The sequence below is a fragment of the Calliphora vicina genome, chromosome 3 (assembly GCF_958450345.1).
Source record: "Calliphora vicina chromosome 3, idCalVici1.1, whole genome shotgun sequence".
Lineage (NCBI taxonomy): Eukaryota > Metazoa > Arthropoda > Insecta > Diptera > Calliphoridae > Calliphora > Calliphora vicina.
In genome coordinates this window covers 2,374,880-2,401,875 of record NC_088782.1, presented here as the reverse complement: position 1 = coordinate 2,401,875, position 26,996 = coordinate 2,374,880, and the positions used below count along the sequence as shown (strand labels likewise).

At 28.8% G+C, this 26,996-nt stretch overlaps 1 protein-coding gene across 1 annotated transcript in view; it reads left to right on the top strand.

Moving 5' to 3' along the window:
- The first annotated feature begins 4,840 nt into the window (after positions 1-4,840).
- The window catches only part of Ncc69 (sodium chloride cotransporter 69), a 153,994-nt gene continuing 131,838 nt past the window's right edge, over positions 4,841-26,996 (top strand). Inside the window, exon 1 of the mRNA XM_065503348.1 lies at positions 4,841-5,031. The gene's annotated coding sequence lies outside the window, so the exon portion shown is untranslated. The remainder of the gene's footprint in view (positions 5,032-26,996) is intronic.

The following is a 26,996-nucleotide window of genomic DNA, read 5'->3' as shown; positions in this document are numbered from 1 at the left end:
ATGTAGATAAGGCTATTGTAAGTTGGACCTACAATGGCTCAAAATCGAGAAAACTATTTTTATAACTCACATTTTTTCTCATGAAACAAATTTTTTTTGGACTTAAATTCTTTTTCCGAAAAGAAATTTTTTAAAAAATTAAAAAAAATAATTTAAAAAAAAAATTTAATTTTGTTTAAATAAAAATATTTAAAAAAAATATATATTTTTAAGTAAAATTTGGTGAAGTGTATATAAGATTCGGCACAGCCGAATATAGCTCTCTAACTGGCTTTCAATAGTTTTTCAATAACATCTTATCATACTTAATGTTTAAATCTTATTGTTTTTTACACCTAAACCGACAACAATGCCCCGAAGCACTCTTCACCTTTTTGCACCTGGACCTAAACTTAATTTGCAAATTAGTTTCTGATGGATGTTGAGTTTATTGGGTCATAATTACCCTAAAAAAAATTATTCGACAACTTTATTTTAGCTTTTTAAAGTTTGCAGGTTAGAGGGTTAAGAATATTTTCCTAAAAACTCTCTTTAAAGGCTAGCTTCAGCAGACTTTCCATTAGGCTCAATAAGAGAAGTTCCATTGTAAACATTATATGAGGCATTCCTCAGCAGATCTCCTTACAGGCCTTCAACGGAAGACCATCTATTATGCCTTCTTAACACATTGACTGCCACGTCGGACACATATGTGTGACACTGCACTATGCGGTTTACGCCACGTCGGACACATATGTCCGACACGACTTTTATTCTCTCTAGCCATGTCAGACAATAGTGCTGGAATTTAAGAACTTTTTCGATGTTGTCTGGAAGTTCCTCATCAAAACTGTAATCTTCACATTCTTCATCACTTTCTGAACTTGTACTGAGTATATTTTCTAACTCAGTATCCCATAAAAAATTATTTTTCGCCATTTCGTGAGACCCTCTTATTTATAAAAAAAAATCTGTTTCTAAGCAGTAAATATATCTGACAGTAGCCTAAATTCCAATATTGACGTTTTCGATGAGATTACGCGAAGAAAATGCTGTGGCCCCCAGCATCTTATTTGCTGAAAGTGCCTTGGCAGTCAATGTGTTAAGTAGGTCCTCTAACAGAAGCGAGTATGCAAGACTGGGTAAAATTGAAACGATTTTGCAATGCGGCTGTCCTTGTGCCTGCAAAATAAGGCCTTTAGGAAGGCCTCTTTGCTGCATATTTTTACCGCTGGGATTTATTCGTGTTGGTATTACTGCGATTTTGTATTTCATATGTTGCTGCTTGCTTGTGTCATTATGTGTGTACTTTATGTATGCGAAATTTTGGTTAAACCAGATTCGAATAAGTTCTTAACAGTGGGAACCATAACAATAATTACAGATTTAAATTGAAGTGGAATTGGATTTCGAGCACACAAAAATATTGTGGCCATTTCTTTGTGTTATCCCAAGGTTGGATACCGATTCAAAATGCTTAAAGGTAACGGTAGCCTACCTTGTTTTCTTCTGCAGAATAAAATATAAATAATATTTGAAAATTATATTAACTAGAACTCGATTATACTCTCTTGGTTATTTAATTCATATGAATTTATAAATCTCCAGGTGGTTAATTAAAATTTGTACACATTATTATGTCAGCCACTGTAAATGCTGTGTATATTAAATTGAGAGAAACAAAGTAAATGAACTAAAGAAAAATTACTTTGAAAATAGACATATAAAATGCTAAAAATAAATTGAATGAAATAAAAGCAAAGCGATGAAAAAATACATAGATACATACATCCATACATCCATACATACATTCATACATCCATACATATGTATTTACGTACAAGAATACAATACCAATAAAACCTGACTTGTTTGCTGTTTGTACTTTAAAAGGATTGAATAAAAAAATAATACTCTTTAACAAATGAACGAGCACATATTATTAATATTATTATTTAGGAAAAGAGAAACATTTAAAAAATATGATAAAACGATAGCGTGAGAATAAGAGAGAACTGATCAATGATAATATGTTTGTGTCAGTGTTGCCAGAAAATTAATTTCAAAATAAACTGAAACGTGAAAAACAATATGCTAAAACGTTCTACAGAAGAAAAATATTTAATAAACTATTTTTAAAGTAACAAAACAATTTATTGCTTAAATATATTTTTGTTTTATTCTGATATAATTAGCTTAAATGCAAAACTATTTAATTAACAAAAAATCCGAAATGAATTTAAAATAATATTTGTGGTCATTTTGTTCACTAGTAAATTATTCAGGCTTAAGGCTCATTAAAGTGTTTTCCTTAGAAAGACCATTTTATTTATTAAATTTTTATAATTTCTAACGAACACAGAAAAAGTTAATTATTTAGCGTAATTAAAAATCATAAATATTGTGGTTTTATTAATTTAAGGTTTTTTTGATTCGTACAGCCAATAAAATACCCTACAAATTAGATGCTTATTTGGCATTCGATTAAGAATTATTCGAATAATCGAGAAAATATTATATTTTTATTCGAATAACTAAAATTTTTCTGGGTTTAAATACACGAGTTTGGGTCAAAAAGTCCGTGCCTTTTTGAATGAAATAAAGGTTTTTGGATAAAAAATTATTTTATTTTTCAACATATGTTCAAAATTGTTGTTCTTTATGACAAGGGCTACAACTTTGCCTCACAGAGTAAATCAAAATTCCGAATTGCTTGCAAGAATGAGCCTGAGAAAATGATCACTTTTTTGCAAATATGACACCGAGGCCCCAAATCGTTGTGGGCCCATAAACAAAAAAGTGCATGACTTTGGGCAAAACTGGGAGATACGGGTCTTTTTTTTTGGTCTTTTATCACATACTGGTGTCCGTATATGGTTATATATCCATGACTTAAAAAATTACACACAGTGTAATTGAAACCACAGAGCCATGTGAGATGTCCATGCCTGCCACAATCTCTCGCACTTTCATTATCGGATCGGCCAACACAATATCGTGATTTTTCTTCAATTATTTCGGGTGTAGAGACCTCAATAGGGCGTCCAGATCGCAACGAAATTCAGTAAACCACTTTTTTACCATTGAAATTGATGGTGCTGAGTTCCAATATGATTTATTAAGCTTAACCTTTATTTGAGTGGTTTTCCGCAAAATAATAATGCCTAATGAGCAGACAAAATTCACTTGTTTCCAATTTCTCCTCAAGCCACGAGGTAAGTCTGCTGACAATGGCTGTCAAACACAAACTAAATGACGCAGCTTGTTCAAATTTTGAAAGGAGTCAGCTGACAAATGCTTGTTGACAGCAGCTGTGTTGCCCTTTCCGTTAAGAGCTGGAAAATTCAAAAACTCGTGGACTTATTGACGCAGCCTCGTATTTCATTAAATTATTCGAATAAAGGTTGTTAATCGTTATTCATTCTAAAAATCTATGAAATCGAATAATAAAAAAATTCACCTCTATCGTGAATCAATATTTCACATGAAACATGTTGCTTTTTGCCATTTTTTGTTCATCAACTTTGTTCCCGTGAAAAAATTCCCCATGTTCTGAAATTTTTAGATGGAATTTTGTAAACAATATACAGCTGTTACGAACAAAATTAACTATTGTGATTGAAAAGTTTATGGTAATATCACGATAGCAATTTTCTGTCCGGGGGAAATTTCATGGGAACAATATTTCACATGTTATTACCGATAGGGGTGATTATAAAATTTTATTCGATTAAAATAAAATTCGAATAATTGACAGCCACTCGTTTTTTACTTATTCCAACACGTTTTTTCAATACATTTTTAGAACAATTTAAGTAAAAGTTGACACAAAAATATCGAAAGTAAGTAACAATTAATTAACTACAGCTAATATTACTTCAAAAATGTTTCTCCTGTAAAACTTTTAAAATTGTAATTATGTGGTCTTGAATAATAAACAGTTTTAAACATTTTACAGGAGAAACAAAAACATTTTTTTGAAATAATATTATCTGTAATGTGAAATTGTTAGTGCTGGTTCAAACACGTCAAGTTTACTTGAGCAAGTTTTGAGTTTATAGAAGAGAGAGAGTGGAAAATCTTTTCAATCTCCTCTCTCATCTACAAACTAAAGACTTGCGCAAGTAAACTTGACGTGTGTGAACCAGCACTTACTTTCAGTATTTTCGGATGTAAAAATAAATTTTGGGTTATATGTGCGGGAAGAATCAATTATGGACCGATCCGCACAAAACTTGGTAAAATGATTTAGTTTCCACGATCAATAATTCGATACAAAAATCAATATCAATCAAAACAGTTTTTTATCAAGCAAATTATGCTAAACGAATTTATCATATATTTTAAAAACTTAAGCAATTTTACTAAACAAAGAGCTTTATCTAGCACTGAAAGTGCTAAACTGGCAACACTGGTTTCTGTTTCTTAAATGAAAAGGATATTTCTTGTACGATAAGTAAATAATTAAAGAGTAACATATAATGAGTTAAATTTGTTGATATTAGTGGTTGTTTAATGAAAAAAGAAATTGAAAGAGACAGACAGAGAGAGAGAGTTTAGTGATTTGTTTTTTGAGAACGAGTTATTGAAAATGTTGTAGTAATTAATTGTACTCACTTGTTGTGTGTGTAATTTATAGTTTACTTAAGCGAAAGAGCTCAATTTTCTATGTGTTTTATTGTTTTATTGTTTTTTTTTTCAATATTTTTTATTCCAACTACACTCATTATCAACAAAAACAACGTCATCATCATCAACATCGTTGACTGGCTGGCTGGCTGGCGGCATTTGTTGTACGAGTAACAAGTAATTTGTATAAAAAATGAATAACTAAAAAATTTTTAAATAAAAAAACAGAAACAAAAAAACAACTCTATTCAGCGATCATCATTACTTTTGTATTCAGCCACGATCAGTCTAGTGTGGACTCTTATTGAGTACGGTTCGGTTACGGTAAAATACAATTGAAATCAATTTAACAACGTGTTAAACGAATAAACGAGTTATTTCCATTTTAATATAAATTATTTCTATAAACAAATCGAATTTGTGGTAATACAAAAAGAAATTGAAATTCCTTTCAATAAGAATACCTAAGCTTTTTTTATTAATAATAAATAAGCAAACAAAGAAAATTTCCATAAACAAATAAAAGTGCTAAAAGATTTATTATTGTACGAATAAAACAAGACAGCAACCATTAACAGAGAAAGAATAATTTTAAAAGAAATAAATTTTGTAAAAAAAATTTATTCAATACATATGTATATTTTCCATTATTTATTTCACGTGTTATTGTAACAATTGTTGTTTTATTATTAAGTGGCAGGCAGTGTTGATAAATATTTGTTTAGTTTTTTTTTATTTTTGGAAAAACTTAAATTTTCCTATTTCGAATATAGTAGATACAAAGTTATTTATTTATTTATGTTTCTTGAAGCGTAAATTATTTTAATTTTTCTCTCTATATTCTTTTGCATTTCATGTTTTTAAGGTAACTTTATGTTACCATGAATGAATAAAGAATTTAATTAAAAATCGGTGTTTTTTTGTTGTTATTTTTGTATTTGTTTCATCTCAATACAAAAATTGGTTCTTTTCCCATCGAGTTTTTAAAGCGTGAAAGAACAAACAATTAAAGTTGAATAAAGATTCCAAATGTAAAAATGTAAAATTTTGAATATTTTTTTTGTTTTAGTTTGCATTTTTGTAGACGTGTTAAATTGTCTTCTCCGATTCTTGGGAGAGTGAGTGCGTGCGCGTGTTTATTTTTATGTGTGTTTTGGATAAGCGTTTTCACGTTTCTTGTTATTTATTCTTCTTCGCGCTGTTTGTTGGTGTTATTGCTGTTGTTATTGTTGTTGTTAAGGAATTTGTTGGATATTTAACGCCGCAACTAACTCTTTAGTGTCAATATTTGAGGTAAGAGATTGTTTGTTTTTTTCCCATATGTATGTATGTACATTCAAATTATAGTACATACATACAAAATATCTATAAAAACCCCCTGTATACATTTAATAGTGTGATTAAAAAAATAGCATTTTTTGGAAAACCTTAAATATTCTTGCATTTACACTGAAATTTAAAATTATTTTCCTTATTATTAATTGTTTTGTACGTTTATTGCCTTATTTTATGTATCATTAATTTAGAAAATTCCTGAACTATCATTACACTGTGTCTATTTTTTTATGTCATGGAAATATAACCATATACGGACACCAGTACTTGATAAAAGACCAAAAAAAAGACCCATGTCTCTCAGTTTTGCCCAAAGTCATGCAGTTTTTATTTATGGGTCCCCAAAGGGCTTTGGTGTCATTTTTGCAAAAAAAAGTGATCATTTTCTCAGGCTCATATCATGCAGACAGTTCGGAATTTTGATTTACTCTCTGAGTCAAAGTAATAGCCCTTGTCATAAAGCACAACAATTGTGAACATATAAAATCAAAAAAACTTCATCTACAAGATCAAAATCGCATAAACTTTAAAAAATTCCAAATAAATTTTGTTAAGGCTGCCTATAAGTATGCTTTAGTTTATAATAATTTAATAGTTTATTGCCACTTAGTTTTTTCTTACTAACTTATATTGACCTACCTAAACGTTGTTAAGAATCATTCTAAGGAAGTTCATATGTTCTAGAAAGTTGTTTATTGAGATCTTTGGTAAATTTTTGTAGTTGATTGTTTCCTTAAATTTTGAACGGTTTGCTACAATGGAGCTGAACAGGAGAAAAAAGGTAAAAAAACGAAATTTTTTGTTTTTTATGACAAGGGCTACAACTTTGCTTCATAGAGTAAATCAAAATTCCGAATTGTATGCAAGATATGTGCCTAAGAAATTTATAATTTTTTGCAAAAATGACACCGAGGCCCCAAATTTTTGGAGGCCCATAAAAAGTGCATGACTTTGGGCAAAACTTTTATCACGTAGTGGCGTTGTCCGTATATGATTAATTTTTTTCGTGTTGCTCTGTGCAAGTTACTTGGATGAGAAAAAACACCTGTTTCACCAAAATGTCTAACTCAGAGAGTTCTCGTATCCAATGAAACTAACATTTCATTCCGGTCGGAAGACATCGATTTGAAAAGGGTCACTTGACACCATATCTTTAATTTTATGTTTCTAGTTTCTTTCTTATAAAAATTTCCAAAAAATATCAGAGAAATAAAAAAGTACCACCTTTTGCGGATTGTGCAGCATTTATGATCTTATGTATCTATCTAAAGTCCACTTAGTCCTCATTTGTATATTCTAAAAATTCTGGATGAAATTTGCGTATTTTCTGGATCAAATGTATCTAATTTAATGCTTCTCCGTTCGTTATTATAAAATATCCGCAAAATGTACTTAAAATAAAGATAAAGTGCCTTTTTTATATAAGCCTTAAGGTATGCAACAGTTTTTCGCATGCATTCCTAATATTGTTAATTTGTTCTTACACGACTTTTGTAAGAGCAAACAAATTGAAATTTTGTAATTAAATATTTATCTTTGCTTAATGTCTGCTATTTCCACAAACATATATGTTAATATTGGCGGATGGTGATTGTTCTTTTCTTTCAGCCAGAATTTTATGTATTTTCAATAACAATAAATTTTTAATTAAAAATATAAAAGCTAAACAAAACCATATCATTTTAATACAGCAGACGTATACATATTTGAATACTTTCAATACAAAATTCATTAAGAGCAATTAAAGTATTTTGAGATTTTTTTTGTTGCTATTTTCATACAACAACTAATTTGAAATTATTGAATTCCATACATGTTTTGCATTAAATTATATTTATGAAATTAATTTATTTGTTTAAATAAAATATATTTTAATTTCTATTTATGTTCCTATTACAATGTATTTAAATAGAGCTTTCCAATCATAAGAAATTTATCATTTAACCCAATCATATTATTTAATTAAAATTACATTTCCAAGAATTTTGAAATAATTACAAAAATATTTATACATAATATTTCATGGTTTGTTTAGAATAAGTTTTTTGATTTTTCTGAACGTTTGTTTCATTTCCGTAAATGTTTGGCCTCTTGGAAAACCTAGTATACAATTTAATTTTAATTAAAATCAAACACGTTTTTGCCATGTTATTATGTCAGTGTCTGTTAATCGTGATCAGTATCTCATTTAACTGATTATATGAATTTCATGGTTTTTATTATTTTAAGCCGTTAATTTGTTTATTATTACTGCATTATTCGTAATAATTAAATTGTTAATTTAATACTCGTTTTACATTGGACTAAACAAATGCTTTTGCTACTGAAAATAAATTAACAAATTGAATTTCCTTTAATTTGAATTTTGTTGGATTTTTATTATATTTTTTCATTTCGTTTGTAATTTCTACATTTTTCATTTGCGACCGCACAAAATATATATTCTGGATCGTTATAGATAGCGGAGATGATATAGCCATGTCCGCCTGTCCGTCTGTATGTTGAAATCAAATTTCCGTAGCCCCCAAATATCATACAAAACTGCTTGATATATCAATATTTTTTGGCCTATTTTTTATCCTTATCTAAGTCATTAATATAGACAATATGGATATCTAATGATAGATATTTCAAAGTCCATTGCAACGATGTATATACGGGAAAAATATTTTTTAACCAGTATTTTTTTTTAACAAAAACATTTGTTTGTCATAAATTTTTTTCATTGATAAATTAAAAAAAATAAAATATTAAAAAAAAATTAATTTTTTTTTTTAAATTTTGAAAAAAATTTCATTTTGTTTACCTAGAAATATTTGAAATTTGTATTTAAAAGTATAAATTGGAGAAGGGTATATAAGATTCGACGCAGCCGAATATGACTCTCTTACTTGTTTTATTTTTTAATTTCGACTGGGATTATAAGATGTGAAGCAGAATAAAAAATGTGTCTTACTTCACACATAACGAATAGTAAAGATAAATCATATAAACAATTGGTAAATAGCAAATAATTTGGGAAAAATTAAAATAATCATGAGCGTGAATGGACAGTAAAAAAAGTTCAGAACAATTTTGCAATGACATGACATTATTAAGAAGTAGTTTGCTGGCTTATAAACTTTTGCAAGTCAAATTGAAATGACGCCAAATCAGTTCTTGTTCTTTAAATTTGCTCCTGAATTTGCTAAAAATTTATTCGGTATAATGACTAAAATATGACAATATTTTCTGCCCTATAGATAACCTTTTATGCAGATATTTAATTAAATGTATTGTATAATAAAAGCAAGAAAAGTATTATTAAATATTAATATATTCTTTTTATAGCTCATTTTGTTTACGCTTCTTTTTAATTGCTTTTGTTTTGGAATGTTATTTTTCGTTATAAAAATTTTTTTACATAGAAAATAAATAAAATAGATATTTATTTAATGTCATATTATACAAAAAATTTCAAATATGAAATAATGTTCGGCTGTAGAGGACCTTAAATGAATTCTCATCACCAAAACATTTGATTTTGCTAATTACACTGTGTGTAATTTTTTGAGTCATGGAAATATAACCATATACGGACGCCACTACGTGATAAAAGAGTCGTGTCTCCCTGTCATGCACGTTTTTTATGGGCCTCCAAAGATTTAGAGTCTCGGTATCATTTTTGTAAAAAAGTGATAATATTCTCAGGCTCATATCTTGCAAACAATTCGGAATTTTGATTTGCTCTCTGAGGCAAAGTTGTAGCCCTTGTAACAAAAATTGTAAACATATAAAATCAAAAAAAACTTCATCTTCAAGATCAAATCGCAATAAACTTTAAAAAATTCGAAATAAATTTAGAAAAAAATTTGTTTGAAGCTGCCTAAAAGTATGCTTTAGTTTATAATAATTTAATAGTTTTTGGCTCAAAACACTTAATTGCTTTAGTTTTTCTTACCAACTTATATTGACCTACCTAAACGCTGTTAAGAATCATTACTGGGAAGTTCATGGGAAGTTCTAGTTGTTTATTGAGATCTTAGGTACATTTTTGTAGTTGGTTGTTTCCATGAATTTTGAACGTTTTGCCACCTATGGACCTGAACAGAGGAAAAAACGTAAAAAATCGATTTTTTTAAGGTTTTTGCGATTTTGATCTTGAAGATGAAGTTTTTTGTTTTTATATGTTCACAATTTTTGTTCTTTGCCTCAGAGACTAAATCCAAATTCCGAACTGTTTGCAAGTTATGAGCCTGAGAAAATTATCACTTTTTTGCAAAAATTACACCGATGCCAAAAATCTTTGGGGGCCCATAAAAGAAAAAGTGCATGACTTTGGGCAAAACGGGACTTTTTTTTTGGTCTTTTATCACGTAGTGGTGTCTAACTGAACTTTTTTTACATTAAAATGTTACTAATTATTTTGTTTACTTTCTTGTATTATTTATTTCGAAGAATTATTGTTTACAACATCATTCAATATTCGAAGAATTGTCTATAGCATTAAGAATCTTGTTTTAATAAGGAAAATAGCTAATAAAGAATGTCACATTTTACCAGTAAAACTTAATTGGCCACAATTGTACATGGTAAACACATTTGATGCTAATTTCTTTGGACAATAGGAAAAGTACAAAAAGGTTATTATTGTTTATTTTTGTATACACTTCACCATGAGTGGCAAGGGTATATATTGTGTTTATAAGTTTGTCATTCCGTTTGTAATTTCTACATCTTTCATAAAGTATATATATTCCGCATCGTTACAGCTAGCGGATTTGACATAGCCATGTCCGCCTATCCGTCTGTCTGTTGAAATCAACTTTCCGAAGGCCCCAGATAACTTTCATACATGATTCATAGATCAATATATCTGCTATAGTCTAACTTAGGTTGCTATTTAAAATCGAGAAAATCGGCCCAGAAATGGGCAAACTAACTCGATTTTTTCACACAAGTTTTTAATAGTTATCTTAAGGTCTACTTTGGCGCAGGGTATATAAGATTCGTCACAGCCTTGTTTTGTTATGTATGATTCAGAGATAAATTATTTCTAATTGTATAAACGATTCATTGATGATCTTCGTTATTTTATATATTTTATTTATGTAAACGATTGAAGTGTTAATTGGAAAAGAGATGTGTTGAAAAGAACATTAATTTTAGTATTAATGAATCATTAAATTTCAAAATAAAAAAAACTTTCCTTTGCCATATAGAAAAGCTGTGCATTTATACAGCTATTAAATAATTACTTAATACTACATATTAGTTTTTAATAATTTTTGCAAATTAAATAATTTACTAACACATTTTTCTCGCCTTTTAAATAATTATAATGTAATTAATAAATGAATATTTTTATATTACAATATAAATAAATAAACAATGAAGGTTTTTTGCAAAACTTTAAGTTTTAATGAATTAAAATATGCCAGATATTATATTTTCAACTGCTATTTCGGTCAAAAGGTCACCAAAAAAATTGGGTGAAAAAAATATTTTAAACTTTTAAAAAAATTCGCAAAAAATCTGTTTAAGAAAGACCTTAGCATTGAAAGGAAACCTAGATCTAGACCTAGGTCTAACAGATATTGGTAACGAAAAAGAAGTCGAATAGCACCGAACACTTCTATCAGAGAAGCAGCTCGTAAAGTTAATTGATCTGGTTCTTTCGTGCGCAGAGCCAAAGTTCATGCTGGGCTGAAATCGTAAAAAGCTCCAGATCGCAATGCGGCAAAGAACTTATAAGCAAAAGAAAGAGCCGAGAAATTGAGGTAAAATTTTATTAAAAAATACACCTCTTTTGCCGGGTTTGTGAAAAGATTTTTATGTGGCTGATGGACGAGAACAATACCGGATAAAATAACAAACAAAATTCCCCAAGAAGTTTCCAATCATGAGGCACGATAAACACAGAAATATATATTACGGAGTGTCTACAAAAACGGTTTTTACCTTCCTTAACACAGAGCACAGCACAGAGTTCCTTCATACTTCAGGCCCGATTTGGCATCATGCCACTATGGAAAAAAGGCCCTTGAGTGGTATGGAAGAAATAATGTCAATTTTTTACCAAGGCACAGTGGGAGAAATGGCCAATCTAGTGGCGCTTTAAGGAAATTTTAAATTTTAGAATTCTGCTAATTTTTTTTATTTTTTTGGTAACTAAGAAACCAACAGATTTTTGTTTTGTTTTTTATTTGTTTTGTTTTGCTCTCGATATTCGCCCACCTGTGAGCTTTCAAACTTGTCATATGTTTTAGCAAGTGCGCTTTTTTAAAGTTAAAGTTTGTTTACACAACAAAATCATTACTTTATATATATTTTTTTGAATTAGTGTTTAAATTGAAATTATTAGGCATCATGCCACTATGGAAAAAAGGCCCTTGAGTTATATGGAAGAAATAATTTCAATTTTGTACCAAGGGAGGTAAAACCCAACTGTGGAAAAGTATTGGTCGCTTGTATACAAAGAATTAAAGAACACAGGAAAGGTATACCAGGACATGTCCAATTTTAAGCGTAAGTTGACCACCACGTCCAAAAAGGTAACGGAAGCAACTACCGAAAAAATTGGATAATTGTTTAATGAATTTGTACAACATTTTAATAAATTTAATTATTTTTGAGAATTTTTATATTGAACGGTTAAAGTTTTATTTAACTTACTTAATACAAGTATTTCTTTTTTTGCAGTCTCTTTATTTTATACTATTTCACACAATTTTCATTAGTTTCAGAATGATTTCCTATTCGATATAAGCATGTCCTTTCATGTCGTTTGTTAAATTAAATTTGTCTATAGAAAATATGGTGTATAACAGTTTTCTGTGTTGAATATTTTCTGTACAACAACATTCTCAATTGAAAATTGTTAAAATTTTTCTCTATAAAAATTTTTGATTATTACAGTCTCATCTATTGAAAAATTTTAGTTTACCAGTAGTTTCTATTCTACAATTTTGTGTATAATAGTTTTTTTCTATAGAAAACTTTGTATACAACAGTTTTTTCTATACAAATATTTTTAACATAGAACATTTTGTAAATAACATTTTTTTTTTTGTTTTTCTATAGATAAATTTGAGCATAACAAAAAATTGGATATTTTCTATAGAAAATTTGGTGTATAATAGTTTTTTCTATAAAAAAAAACTAAACATTTCTATACAAGAATTTGTGTATTACAGTTTTTTCTGTAGAAAATTTAGTTTTCATCACTATTTTCTATAGAAAATTTGGTGTATAGCATTATTAACTTAACTAATATATTAAAAACTAACCCTTAAGCGTCTGCAATAAATTTTAATTCTAAATTTACTCGATCACTTGAGTTTATAATTATTTTTTATTACTTTATTAATAATTTAACAGTAATCGATAATAAATTTAATACAATTTTAATTCAGTACACTCAGTTGCCATTTATTTATATTCTTGAGCAATAAAGATATGGATTTGTAATTAGAACTTGAAATAAATATTTCCATTATGAAACTAAACAATCGATATATTCACACTTACCTCGTTTTACTAACTAGGCCATTTCGTTAGTTTTTGTCAAACAATCAAAACGGCAGATAGATGTCTTAGATAACAAGTTTCAGGAATTTGAAATATTAGAAACATGTTTAGTTTATTTTATAGGAAAAATCTTATCTTTCGATATAAATACAAGTATTTACTTATCGAAAATCAAATCAAATAACTGAAGTGTGATTGATATGAAAATTGTATACAATTTATTTATTTATATCAATGTACATATATAATTTAATGTTATTTTGTTACTAAATATGTACTTAATAGTGGTTTGAAAATTAATAAAATTTTCTAAAGAATCTACATTCTCATTTAAGTAAAATACGGTTGGGGCATCGTGAAAGTGTAATTTAACTTGGAAGTTTAAAAAATTTCTTTATTAAACAAAGTTTTACACTCGACCTAATTGCTACAATATATACAAAATGTATGTATGTACATATGTATGTACATCAGTATAACATTTGGGAAATGTTATTACTTTTTTGTGGTTTTAAATATTATTGACATATTCTCTCTTTAAGCTGTGAAAAAATTGTGGTTTTGAAATAGAGCCATATCCGGGAATATATCTTAGATAAAAATCATAAAAACCGCACATGATCATATTTAAAACAAGCTCATAAAAATCAGTTTAATTTATAATACGAGTACTATAATAGATAACTTACGTTAAAGCAAATAAATTTAGAAATTCACATTATTCACATTTTCATTCAATACTAAACTACATACGTAAAAATATGACTTACTGAGTCTTTTGTTATTAAAACCATTTTGCTGTTCATTCTGCTGTTTTCATCGAAACTCATGATGCAGTTTTTACCTGTTTAAATTTTTTTTATTTTTTTTTATCTATTTCTTTCCAGCTTAATACATTTTTTTTTTGCCATAATGATGCTTAAAAACGCTTAATAAAAAGAATATTAAGCAAAGACAAAAAAATACAGTTTTATTAAAATCAAAAAAAAAAAAAAAAGAGAATTGAAAAGATTAACCCAGACACAGACTGATTTCAATGTGAAGAACACTTAAGTTTTTTTCTTTTTAAATTACCTTTGTTTTATTATTCTATTCTATTTTATTATTTATATTTTATTGTTTTTTTTTCACTTATCTAGACTACTTACTCGTATGCTATGAAAACTTTAACATGTAAATACTTTTTGTTTAGATTTTTTTTTAGTTGGGTTTTTGTTATTTGAACTACTTTGGAAATATTAAATAATAAAATTGCTCAGAAAGCAGAAAAGTAGCAGTAGTACATGACATGCAAGTACAAGTTCATACACTCAGCGAAAATATTTGAAAATAAAAATGTTTGATGTCTGTTAGTTTGATTTAGAGATACATCTAGTTTTAAATATTTTACAGTTTAACTATCAGCCCAATTATGAATAAAAATTACCCGGGAGTTTTTTCCCTTTTCTCATTTTTCCTATTCAAATTCAATGGGAAAAAACTCCCGCGGAATTTTTTATTCATAATTGGGCTGTATGTATCTTGCAACTTTAGCTATTTTAGGACCGATTTATATGAATTATTTAAAAATGGAATAATGGCTGTAAATGTGTAATTATTAGAGAGAAAATCCATTTGGCTAGAAACTTTTTCTGTGTGAAGGTGCTGGTAATTGAGGGACCCAGAAAACATTTTTAAAACATAACCAAAAATGTTGACAATTACATTATTTCGGTAATTGGTAAAGGTTGCAACCAAAATCTATCCAAACTTCACAGATTTGTTTCAGTTTTTTTTTTATTTGATATTTAGTTATAAAAGATTTGTATTGGGTGTATAACTTCAAAATGTGGGACTTCTAAAATTTTGAAACATTTGTACAATATACATAAATGTATTCAAAGTATTGCCCATTGTTAGCTATAATCCATGGTAGGCGTTCAGGTTACGATGATTTTCGTCAAACAACCCGAATGTGAACAAAAGAGCGTAATAGAGCGTAAAAATACACACAATTCATTCAGTTTCTTGATGTTGTTGTGGATATTTTATTTTTTACACAAAAGAGCACACAAATTAAATGCCTCTTTTTGCCTACCAATGGCTATAATCTTTTCCCATCTTTGTGGCAATCAAGTCAATTTCGGATACTCTATTCGGAAGTGAAGCGTATCACAGAGACAGCGTTCTGCATCGATCGAAACAAATAATAGTCGGACAGGGCAATGTCTGGACTATAAGGCGGTTGAGGCAAAACTTCCCACCCACTTCATTCTGAATAGTTTTTATTAGTTAGTCTGGGCCAATGCTCGCTTCAAATGAATCAGGCATACAATCGCTTACGCTTTTCATCGCAAGTAATAATTCGGTGCAAAAATTATTTTAACTTATAGCGTTCAGACATACAAAATCGTCTTTCAATTCGCAATGTATCCTATTTCCCTGCTTTTGGATGAATCCTGCTGCTTGCAAACGTTTTGAAAATGCTGATTGCGTAGCTCCCAATGTTTTTGCAAGTTCTTTTTGAGTTTGACAACAATCTACATGGTCCAATTCTTGGTCTACCTGAAGGATTTTTGTCTTCCGGGTCAAATCACCAGTTCTGAACCGTACAAACCATCTCTCGAACATTGAAACCCATGGAACACATTCAAAATAAGCTTTGGTGATCAATAGGTCTGCTTCAGCGGCACTTTATTATACCCTTCATCATGAGTGGCAAGGGTATATATAAGTTTGTCATTCCGTTTGTAATTTCTACATTTTTCATTTACGACCCCACAAAATATATATTCTGGATCGTTATAGATAGCGAAGTAGATATAGCCATGTCCGTCTGTATGTTAAAATCAACTTTCCGTAGACCCCAAATAACTTACAAACATGATTCATACATATATATATCGGGAAATCTTCCGGCTCGGTTGCTATTTAAAATCGACAAAATCGATCCACAAATGGCTGAGATATAAGAAAAAACCGGGACAACTTAGATTTTTGGCCTATTTTTGATCTATATCTGGATTACTAAGTCATTAATATAGACAATATGGATATCCAATGATAGATATTTCAAAGTCCATTGCAACAATGTATATAAGTTGGACCTACAATGGGTTAAAATCGGAAAAAATGTTTTTTAACACTAATTTTTTTTCATCAAAAAAATTTTTTTGTCATAAATTCTTTTTCCAAAAAAAAAATTCAAAAAACTTTCAAAATACTTAATTAAAAAACTATTTCGCAAAAAAAAATAATTTTGTTTACCTAAAAAATATTTAAAAAAAAATTATTTTAAAGTATAATTTGGTGAAAGATATCTAAGATTTGGCACAGCCGAATGTAGTTCTCTTCTTGTTTCAAATTAAAAAGTAAAGCAAAACTTTCCGCGCATGACGCAAATGTTGTTTACTCTATAATGTTCAATAACTAAGTGAGAATAAATTAAAAAAAACTTATTCAAAAGATACGTCATCTATTGTAAATCCTGCATTTTTAAGTCATACACCCAATAGAATATAATAATAATAACTAATAACAAAAATTATTTTCGACTTATAAGTACTTTCAGTTTTTTTGTTTTGTTTTAAAAATTGCTACTAATTGTAAAAATAATTCAAAACAAAATAATTTTTTGAAGAATTTGTTTATTTTGTAGGAGTTCAGTAAAAAACTAATTACTTTGAATATGGTCATATGTAAATAAGAAAATAATGAATGTTTACAAACCCTACAGTTTTATAGGTAGTCAATGGTATCCCTTAAATACAGTAATTTTCACTAATGTTTAATTAGTTGGCTTGCACCCATTTACAGTCATTTTGGCTCTTTGTAATGCAAATAGAAGCCAGTTTGTTACTTTATACATTCCAGGTAATCTAGCGTGAATTCATTTGTCATTGTTAGAGTCTCTAAGTATTCTAGAGTGAAGTCACTTTAATCTATTTTTGTACTGCACTTTAGGGACTAGTTATGTTACGCATCAAAAGTATTATATTGGAGAGTAAGTGTCCCTTTTGTAATATGTCACATGATTAATTCCAAAATTATTTCTATAGAGAATTTTGTATATAACTGATTTTTATATAAAATGTTTTTGTATACCAGTGTTTTCTATAGAAAATTCTAGTATAACAGTTTTTAATATAAATAATTTAGTGTATAACAGTTTTTCCTAAAGAAAATTTTATATATTACAGTTTTTTCTATAAATAATTTAGTGTATACTGGTTTTTTTCTAAAAAACATTTTATGTATAACAGTTTTTCTGTATAAAATTTTGTGTATAACAGTTTTTTATTATAAAAGATTTTGTGTATAACAGGTTTTTATTAAAGAAAATTGTCTGTATGATTGTAGTTTTTTTCTTTAAATTTTGTGTATAACAGTTTTTACTACAAAAAATTTACTGTATAACAGTATTTTCTGTCGAAAATATTTTGTTTATGACGGTTTTTCTGTAGAAAATATTGTGTATAACAGTTTTTTTTTTCTATGGAAGCTTTTGAGTATAACAGTTTCTTCTATAGAAAATTTTGTGTATAATAGTATTTTCTGTATAAAATTTTCTGTATAACTGTATTTTTATAGAACATTTTGTGTGTAACAGGCACACTGCGACGGAAGTAACTCAAAAGCCCTTGATCTGTTTGTGGATATTTTAACACTAGTCATACAATTTGAGTAAAATTAATTATATTTTTTTTACCAGATTCATTGATAAATTGTATTTTTTTTTGTCACGACTGCTCAAGTGAATTTATTTACTCTTTTCACATGTTACTGAACTAGTTCGCTTTACCAAATTACAGAAATTTCCCGCAGGACAGTATTGCTTAGTCTCTATGTAACTAATAGCTGAGTGCTCTTAGGAGTCAACTCAACTTCTGCATCTTCGTATTAAAAGCTGTCCTGTAGACCATTGGTAGGCAAATAGAGGCATTTACGCTGTCTGTTTGCCTACCACTCTATTACGCTCTATTGTTTACATTCGGGTTGTGTACGTGTAAATTGACGAAAATCTTCGTAACCTGAACAATATGAACACCTAACAATGATGTAGACTAACTTTAGGTATCAATAAGCTTTTGTTTGGGACACATAGAATTCCAATAGGTTGACTTCTTTGGACTATCTAACAGATAGTATCTTTGTAATATATTTCTAATAATATTAGAAATCTCTAGTTGGGGACCGTCAACCAAAACTGTTGGATACCTGAGTACATACACACCAATATATAAATTGAATTTTTTTTAAGTTTTAAATTTCACACATTTATAACGTTACTGGCATGTTTTTTTAAATTTATTTTTAACTAAACGATCATTAAGTTAAAGTCACGTTTGGAAAAATTTTAATGCAAATATTTGGAAATAAATGTAAGTTTTCCATAAAAATATAAATATTTGTTAAAACAAATATGCAGTAGAAATACGAAATATTTGAACAAAATCTAAATACCAAACTGCATGTTTTGTAGTTTTTGTGTCAATAAAACTAAATTGTAAATATATAAAATTAAATACAATAGTTTTTTTTTTGGAGTATTTGTGCTATAATAAAAATTGCACCTAAATATTTTCAACTGTAGAAAGGTAATTGGAATTGAGGCCATTTCAAATCAAATTGGATTTTTATTTACAGCATTTTTATGTTGGAATGAACAAATTTGTTGTTAATATTTATTTGACTTGCTCTAAATTTAAATTTTTTTCGTTATTCTCCCTGTGTGGTTATGGTCGGACTACTGGAATTTAATTGCTTTTAGTTGAAAGTTTTGTGATTTATTGATTAGTTTTGTACTGTACTGTACATACATATTTATTAAATTTTAGCTTTTATAGACTTTCATATGTAAACAATTTGTTATTTTCTTCCATTAAATTAAATCAATTATTGTGATATATTTAAACATTTTAATAAGTAAAAATCTATAAATTTTATTACCTCATTGATATTTGGTTTAATGTCTAAAACTCAAGTGGCTGGTAAAAAAAAAATTAATGAAACCCAAAGTTATCTATTGAATTTTTAGGGAGATAGCAAAATTAGAGTGACCACATGAAATTCGAATGCGAATAATTAACAAAATTTTTAGAATTTCTATTTCTAAATTGAAGAAGATTTATGTTGCTTCAGTTTCTATTCTTCTCAAGATGTAGATTACGTCTACAATGTAGCAATATTTTCAACAAAATGATGTTTAAATATAACAAAATTTCTGAAAATTGTATAACAAAAACATCATAAAACACACACAGCCTCAAAAGTGATTAAACACCAACGAATTTTTTGATTTTTTTAAGATCATGAAAATCATTATAGTCCGACTTAAATCTTTTTTTTTTCACAACAGAATATATTATTCAACACATTCTCCAACAAACCGAAACATTTAAATTTTAATCGATAGATAAATTTTAGGATTTTCATTATCTTAAAAAAAAATCATATAATTTTTGAAGCTCACTGAACTTATTAAGTACCAAATCTCAAAAAAATTAAAAAATGTATTTCGATTCTCACAAAAGCTGGTAGAAAGATTTGGGTTCATATAAAACTGGTTAATGTCAAACTTCATCTCGATATTATTTGGAATAAGACAAATGCCGGCACAAATGTTGCCCGATTTTCGGTATACTTTACAGTATAAATTCAGAATACTTGGAAATAATTTGAGCAACATTTTATCCGAATTTCTGATGTATTTCCTTTGTATGTAATCCTAATATCGGATACTCCATTCCAAAGAGAAGCGTATCCTAGCGATAGCTTTCTGTATCGCTCGGAACAAGTAGTATTCGGACGATGTCTGACCGCATATTCTTGGTGTTTTTCGGCAATTGCTCGCTTAAAACGAATCAGTTGCGTTCGCTATAGGTGACCTCTGGCCAGATTTCAACATCTCACAATCGATAGGACTATTTTGCTGCCACAAAATAAAGAGCTTTACCTTAGCGCCATGAATATTTGGTTGGTTGGCCGATATCTTACGCTTCGGGTTATTGTAATAACCCGAAATGATTTTCTTTCAAGGTCTCATGCTGCTCGCAAACGTTTTAAAATTGCTTCTTGAGTAGCTCCCAATGTCGCCAATTCTTGGTCTTCAAACTATTTTGGCTGGCCTGGGCGATATTTGTCTTCCGTATAGAAGTAAAGCAAAACTTTACTTCTTTAATTTGAAGTAAAGAATATTGTTGCCACAAAATTTAACATTACCGAAGCAAAAATGTCAAATAAGTTATTAAAACAAAACCGCGTTCAAAAGATACGTCATCTATTTTAAATCCTGCATTTTTAAATCATATACAAAATATAACAGATGACCTAGAGAATAAATTGATTTTCTTTGATATCCTATTTTTTTATATTAACAATTTATTGATTATCTGTCCCTATTTGTACAAGTTATAAAGCCTTGCATTCTGATACGATTTGTTTGTAAACCTTTTGTCAGTAGTTTAGAAGAGACAGACAGAGAGACAGACACTACTGTGCCGCATTTTAACGCTATTAAATGCTAGGAGACAATTATTGGAGAGCCGTGAGGGAGTTAAATGATATTGATGTGAACGACACGTGGTTTCAGTAAGTGGGTGACATTTGCATGAAACATTTCCTGATCGTTTACCCTCTCGTTTCAGTGATCTGAGGACACAAACATCTTTGCTGACTTATAGCTCAATACTAAGTTTTTCGTCTTGGATTGTTATAGAATAAGATGTATTGATATGTACTGTAAATCTAAAAATAAACATTTTAAAATGACATAAAATATTCCATCAATGAAAATTTAATCATTAAATAAGACTAACAACTTATACACTTACAATAAACTATACGTAGGCTTATTGTTATTAAGTTTAGAAATTTAATTTAATTCGAAATATAATAAAATTATATTAAATTCTAGAATTCAGCCAACTAGAAATGCATTTGTTTTAATTTTAAAATTTATAACAGTCAATTATAATGACTCAATGACTTTTAATGATGATGAATTTATTTCCAGTTATGGAGAACGTGCGGGTTTTTAAAAATCAATAAAACTACATAAATTTTTTCTGGGTCAAGTTTGTAAACTAGTTTTTATCATTTTTGGCATGTTCTGTTCATATTTGATTGTCAATTTTACACACATTTTACGCATTAAATTGCATTTTTGTGTATTTTATATTGATTGTATGAACGTAATGAAGTAAAAGCTTTTACAATGGAATTAAATCAAATTTATATATTTAATTTTGACAGGAAATATAAGCAGATCATTAGACAAATACAAAAATATTGCCCAAATACAAATGTTTTGTTAATTAGACTTAAATTTTAATAATAAGGCTTTTTTAAAATTGCCATATTTTTATTATTTATAAACAATTAGCTGTTTCTAATAAATACTTAACTGTTTGGTGAAAAACAATTGCTGCTAGATTCAGCAGTGTGATTGTTGGAATTTTAGATTCTAGCTTCTATTTGTCTTTGGCAAATAGTATTTTTTTTTGTCACTTTATTCAAGTTAAATAATTTATTTGTTTTGTGATTTTATTTGTTTCATTATTTTATTGTTTAGCCAAATGAAATATGTATCTTATTAATTTATTTATTTGTATTTATTTAAGCTATATTTAGAAAGCTGTCTGTAAATTGAATGGGTAAACAAAAAATCAAATAATTCTTGGAATCAGCTGAAAAGCACAGACATTAATTAGCGTTTCCTTATTTACCAGGAAATGGTTTATTTGGCGACATTGGTTTATGGTTTTTTGTCATGTAATCTTCAGTTCTAAGAAGAAACGAGTCTTGTCAAAATACAATTGAACAAACTAATTTGTCTTTAACGCAATAAAAATAAATTTACACGTGTCATTTAAGAAAAAAAAAACGTCGACTTTAAAACCTGACGTTTTAAATCCTGTTTTTGAGCTGTAAACGCTCGACAAACCACTTAGTTTTGAACTCAGTGTAATTATTACAATAATTTTAAAGCTTGAAAAAAAATTATTGGGTGTATGACTTAAAAATGCGGGTTTTACAATAGATGGCGTATCTTTTGGACGCTGTTTTTGTTTTTAATAACTTATCTGTCATTTTTGTTTCGATAATGTAAAATTTTGTGCCAACAAAATTCTTTACTTCAACTTAAAGAAGTGAAGTTTTGCTTTTCTTCTTTAATTGCTCACCAAAGCTTATGATGAATGTGTTTCATCGGATTCAACGTGCAAGAGATGCGGTTTGTGCGTTTCAGAAGTGGTGATTTCTGAAGGGAAGACAAAGAACGCCCAGGCCAGCCAAAATAATTTGAAGATCAAGAATTGGAGGCATTGGGAGCTACTCAAGCAGCACTTTAAAAACGTTTGCGAGCAGCAGGATTCATCCAAAAGCAGAGAAATTGGGTACCATACGAATTACAGCCAAGAGACCTTGAAAGAAGATTATTTTTGCACTGAATCGTTACTTGTGATGAAAAATGAATCCATTACAATAACCCGAAACGTAAGATATCGTATGTGAAGCCGGACAACCAGCCGAAGCGACACCAAAGCCAAATATTCATGGCGCTAAGGTAATTTTAAGATCTGCTGAAATCTGATCAGATCATCACATGGAACTTGTCCGAACACAAAGCGAGCATTGGCCAAAAAACGCCCAGAATATGCGGTCAGATATGAAACCGTAATATTATGTACCTGTAAAAACTATTTAGAATGAAGTGATTGTGAAGTTTTGCCTCAACCGCCTTATAGTCCAGAACTTGCCCGGCCGAATACTATTTGTTTCGATTGATACAGATCACTCTCTCTGGGATACGCATCACTTTGGAACAGGGTATGCTTTAAAAATCGAAGTAAGTTGACTTTTTGTTTCAACTACGTTTTTACCTTTTAATAAAAACAGAGGTTTATTTCCTATAAATAAACCGTATAATTTTAATTGAAAATAAAAGCAAATTAACACAACTATTTAAATAGTCACTCTCTTTTAATATACACACTTCAAAAATACACTAGCAATACAGTCAATGTTAAGTCTAACAGTGCATCTTTTAGTAGTTTCATGAATTATCTAATGGTCAAAAGTAGAGTTGATAGAAGCTCTACTTTTGCCCGTTAATGTTAGCAGCTTTAACAGTTAATGTTGTTCACAGCTTGTTATTAACATTGTTGATAAGTAGATGTTTCGAGCACTGGAAATGTTTATAAACATGATGAATGTTGCAGGCAACCCTTACAGACCGTTAAATTCAAAGTGATAGTGTGATTGCGTAACAATACGTTAGAAATTGTTTTCTCTTTAACTCTTGTCTTGAAATTTCAACTCATTGAAACTCATTGTGCTAAGATACCAGCATATTTAGTTATTAAATCTTATCAAGTGCTGCTGCACATTACTATACGACCCGACCCCATTTAATAATATTTACTAATTTATTTTGATTGTTGGGAACGAACAAACAAATAACTCCAAATTACCTAAATAATAAAATAAATACATATGTACACATCTGCTCAAAATAATAGATACACCAAAATTTATTTTTTAAAAACGAAAAAAAATAATGGTATATTGTAAAATTATAAAAAAAATTCAGTCGATTTTTATTTATAGTTAAAAGGAGAGTAAAAAACAAAAACAAAATATTTCATAATTAATAATAAATATTATAAAGTAAATTAAATTTCTTAAATTTCGAAAAATTTGGTGCTCATAATAATAGATACATTTTTAAAAATTCTTATTAAACAAAAGCTAATAAATTTTATCTTAAAAAAATTAGTTTATTATTAAAGTAAAGCTAGTATCCAGTATATCCACCTTTGTTTTGTAAAACTTTCTCCACTCTTCTGGGCATACTGGATTTCAAGTTCTGACACTTCCCCAATGGAATCTCGTACCATATTTTTTTCGTTTTCTCCCATAAATCGTCTTTATTTTTGAAAACTTCCTTCGAAAGCCTTATCTTTAATTCACTCCACAAGTTTTCTATTGGGTTTAAATCAGGGGATTGGCTGGGCCAGCTTAAAACAGGTACGTTATTCTCCAAGAACCAGTTTTTAACTAATCTTGAACTATGTTTTGGGTCGTTTCCTGCTGGAATGTCCATATTAATGTCATATTTTCCGATGCATATGGAAGCATTACGTTTTTCAAAATGTCTCTATACCCACTAGCATTCATGGTATCTTCTATTCGGAATATCGGACCAACACCATTCCATGAAAAGCAACCCCAAACCATTATGTTTCCCCCGCCATGTTTTACCGTCTTTTTTGTAAATTTAACGTGGAATTCTTTTCCTTTTGGTCGGCGTACATTTCTTTGGCAGTCGTTTCCAAACAAATTTATTTTTGTTTCGTCGCTCCATAAAATATTTCTCCATTTTTTTTCGCCTTCACACCCGGACCATTGTAAGTGCTCTTTAGCAAATTCTAATCTTGTCTTGATATTTTTTTGGCGCATTAGTGGCACTTTTCTGGCAATTCTTCCCGGCAATTTAGCTTGTAAAAGACGACGACGAACTGTTTGTGGACTGATTTCGTTACATAGCTCCGCAGAAATAGCTTTCGATGATATGAAAGGGTCTTTTTTAACCATAAGGACGATCCGCCTATCTGTTTCTGGACTGGTTTTCTTTGGTCTACCGCGAGTTTCTCTTTTTTGTTTTTTAGATAAAGCATTTTGGACAAAATGTAAAGATCTTCCTATGCTCTTTGCTATTTCCCGTAATGATTTTCCTTGATTTCTCATCGTTTGAACAATTTTTTTCTCATCTTCGGTACAATGATGATTTCGTCCCATTTTCTTCAAAAGAGTCCTATTTTTTATAAAATTGTTGCTAAAATTTAAATTATACTTACTGTTTCACGTAAATAGGAACAAAAAATTGCACAAAAAAAAAATTGTATATAAACAAATTACAAATTACTGATGTGTATCTATTTTTATGAGCAAATAATTTTTTGTAATTCAAATAAATTCGTTTTTAAAAATCAACATGAAAGCAAATAGTTGCCAGATTTTTGACTGACATGACATTGCCAGATAGAAATTTTAATAATATGATGTATTCTTAACGCTTGCGAGGAAATTTTCAATGTTACCGCCATTTAAATTTTTTCCAATTAGGTGTACCTATTATTTTGAGCAGATGTGTACATATAAAACAAAACTATAAATAATTTAAAGAAATTGTGAAACTTCTGCCAGTCTATCTTATATGTATTTTGTAGCACAGTGTAATTGATGCCAAAATGTTTTTGGTCCCTTTATTCATGAAACCACTTAACTGCCAACAAATTTAAACACAAATCTACAATCTGTACAAACCCTAAACAATATTTAGTATATAAATACCAACTTATGCATCGTGTTGTTAGTTACTTGGAATAGTTAAAGTTCAGACATCTGCATTCCAAAGTTTATTTCAAATTCAATTCATACACAGAGTTATACACAGCTAGCTAAAGTCTTGAAACTATTTGAATATGCAGACAAAGAACTAAAAATTTGCATATGGGTACTTTTACTTTACATTGATTTAACTTGTACAAGATGGCACGTGTCACATTTTTCTAATTTTTCTTTTTGTTAATTTTACATTAAGTGCTTGACAATGGGAAAACTTGTGAAAAGTATGTCTTAACACACGAATACCTAACTCGTCTGTGTGAATTTTAATAATTGAATCCTCCTAGATCAAATAACTTTTGGGGTTATTGCTTCTTGATTTGCACTAACACTCCTAGTCGTTGAGAATCCAAGATGTCGTTTTTATCTACTTTATCTACGTTGTACATCAAAATTTAAGATTTTGCCAAGAATTTAAAATTCTCTTTAAACATTGTAATGCAAGATGTTGATGTTTGAGGTGAAATATCTGGTTTTTTTATTTTTATTTCAATAAAAATGTCATCAGTGAATTTAAAATTAATGACTTTTTAATGGGGAGACAATAAAAAGGAAGAATTTCTTTTAAGGACCTCAAGGATATTATGTCGTCACTACAGTAAGTGTCTTATTATGAAATATTAAATTATACACCTACTAAATAAATAGTATAAAGTCAGCAATAAAACATTTTTCTTGGAACTATAAAAAATATTTTAAATATGTATGTATGTAGATTGGTGAAACTTAATGATATTTAGAGAGCGGTGACCAATTTAACGGCGTTTGCCAAATATTTTAATATGTATTAAATTTACCAGAAAGAACTCTATAAAATTTATTTCAAAATTTGCTGCAGAACGTTTATTTTTATAGGCAGTTAGGAAACACAAAAAATTTAATTAACAAGTTATTTGACAAACAAAAAATTATTGAATTCCAAACACTTCCAATATTTAAAAATTTAAACACTGGATGTGTTTGGAGGTCATCAGTCAAAGTCGATAATGTCATCAGTGAAGTCGATTAAATCGTGCTCAAGATCGATAAAGTCATCTGACGAATGGATTTTAACAAACGTAAATCATTATTGATAAGGATTAAGTTCTAAAATTATTAAATATTAACCCTCATATTCATAAGCAAATTTTAAATTTAAACAATTTTTTAAAGTAAAA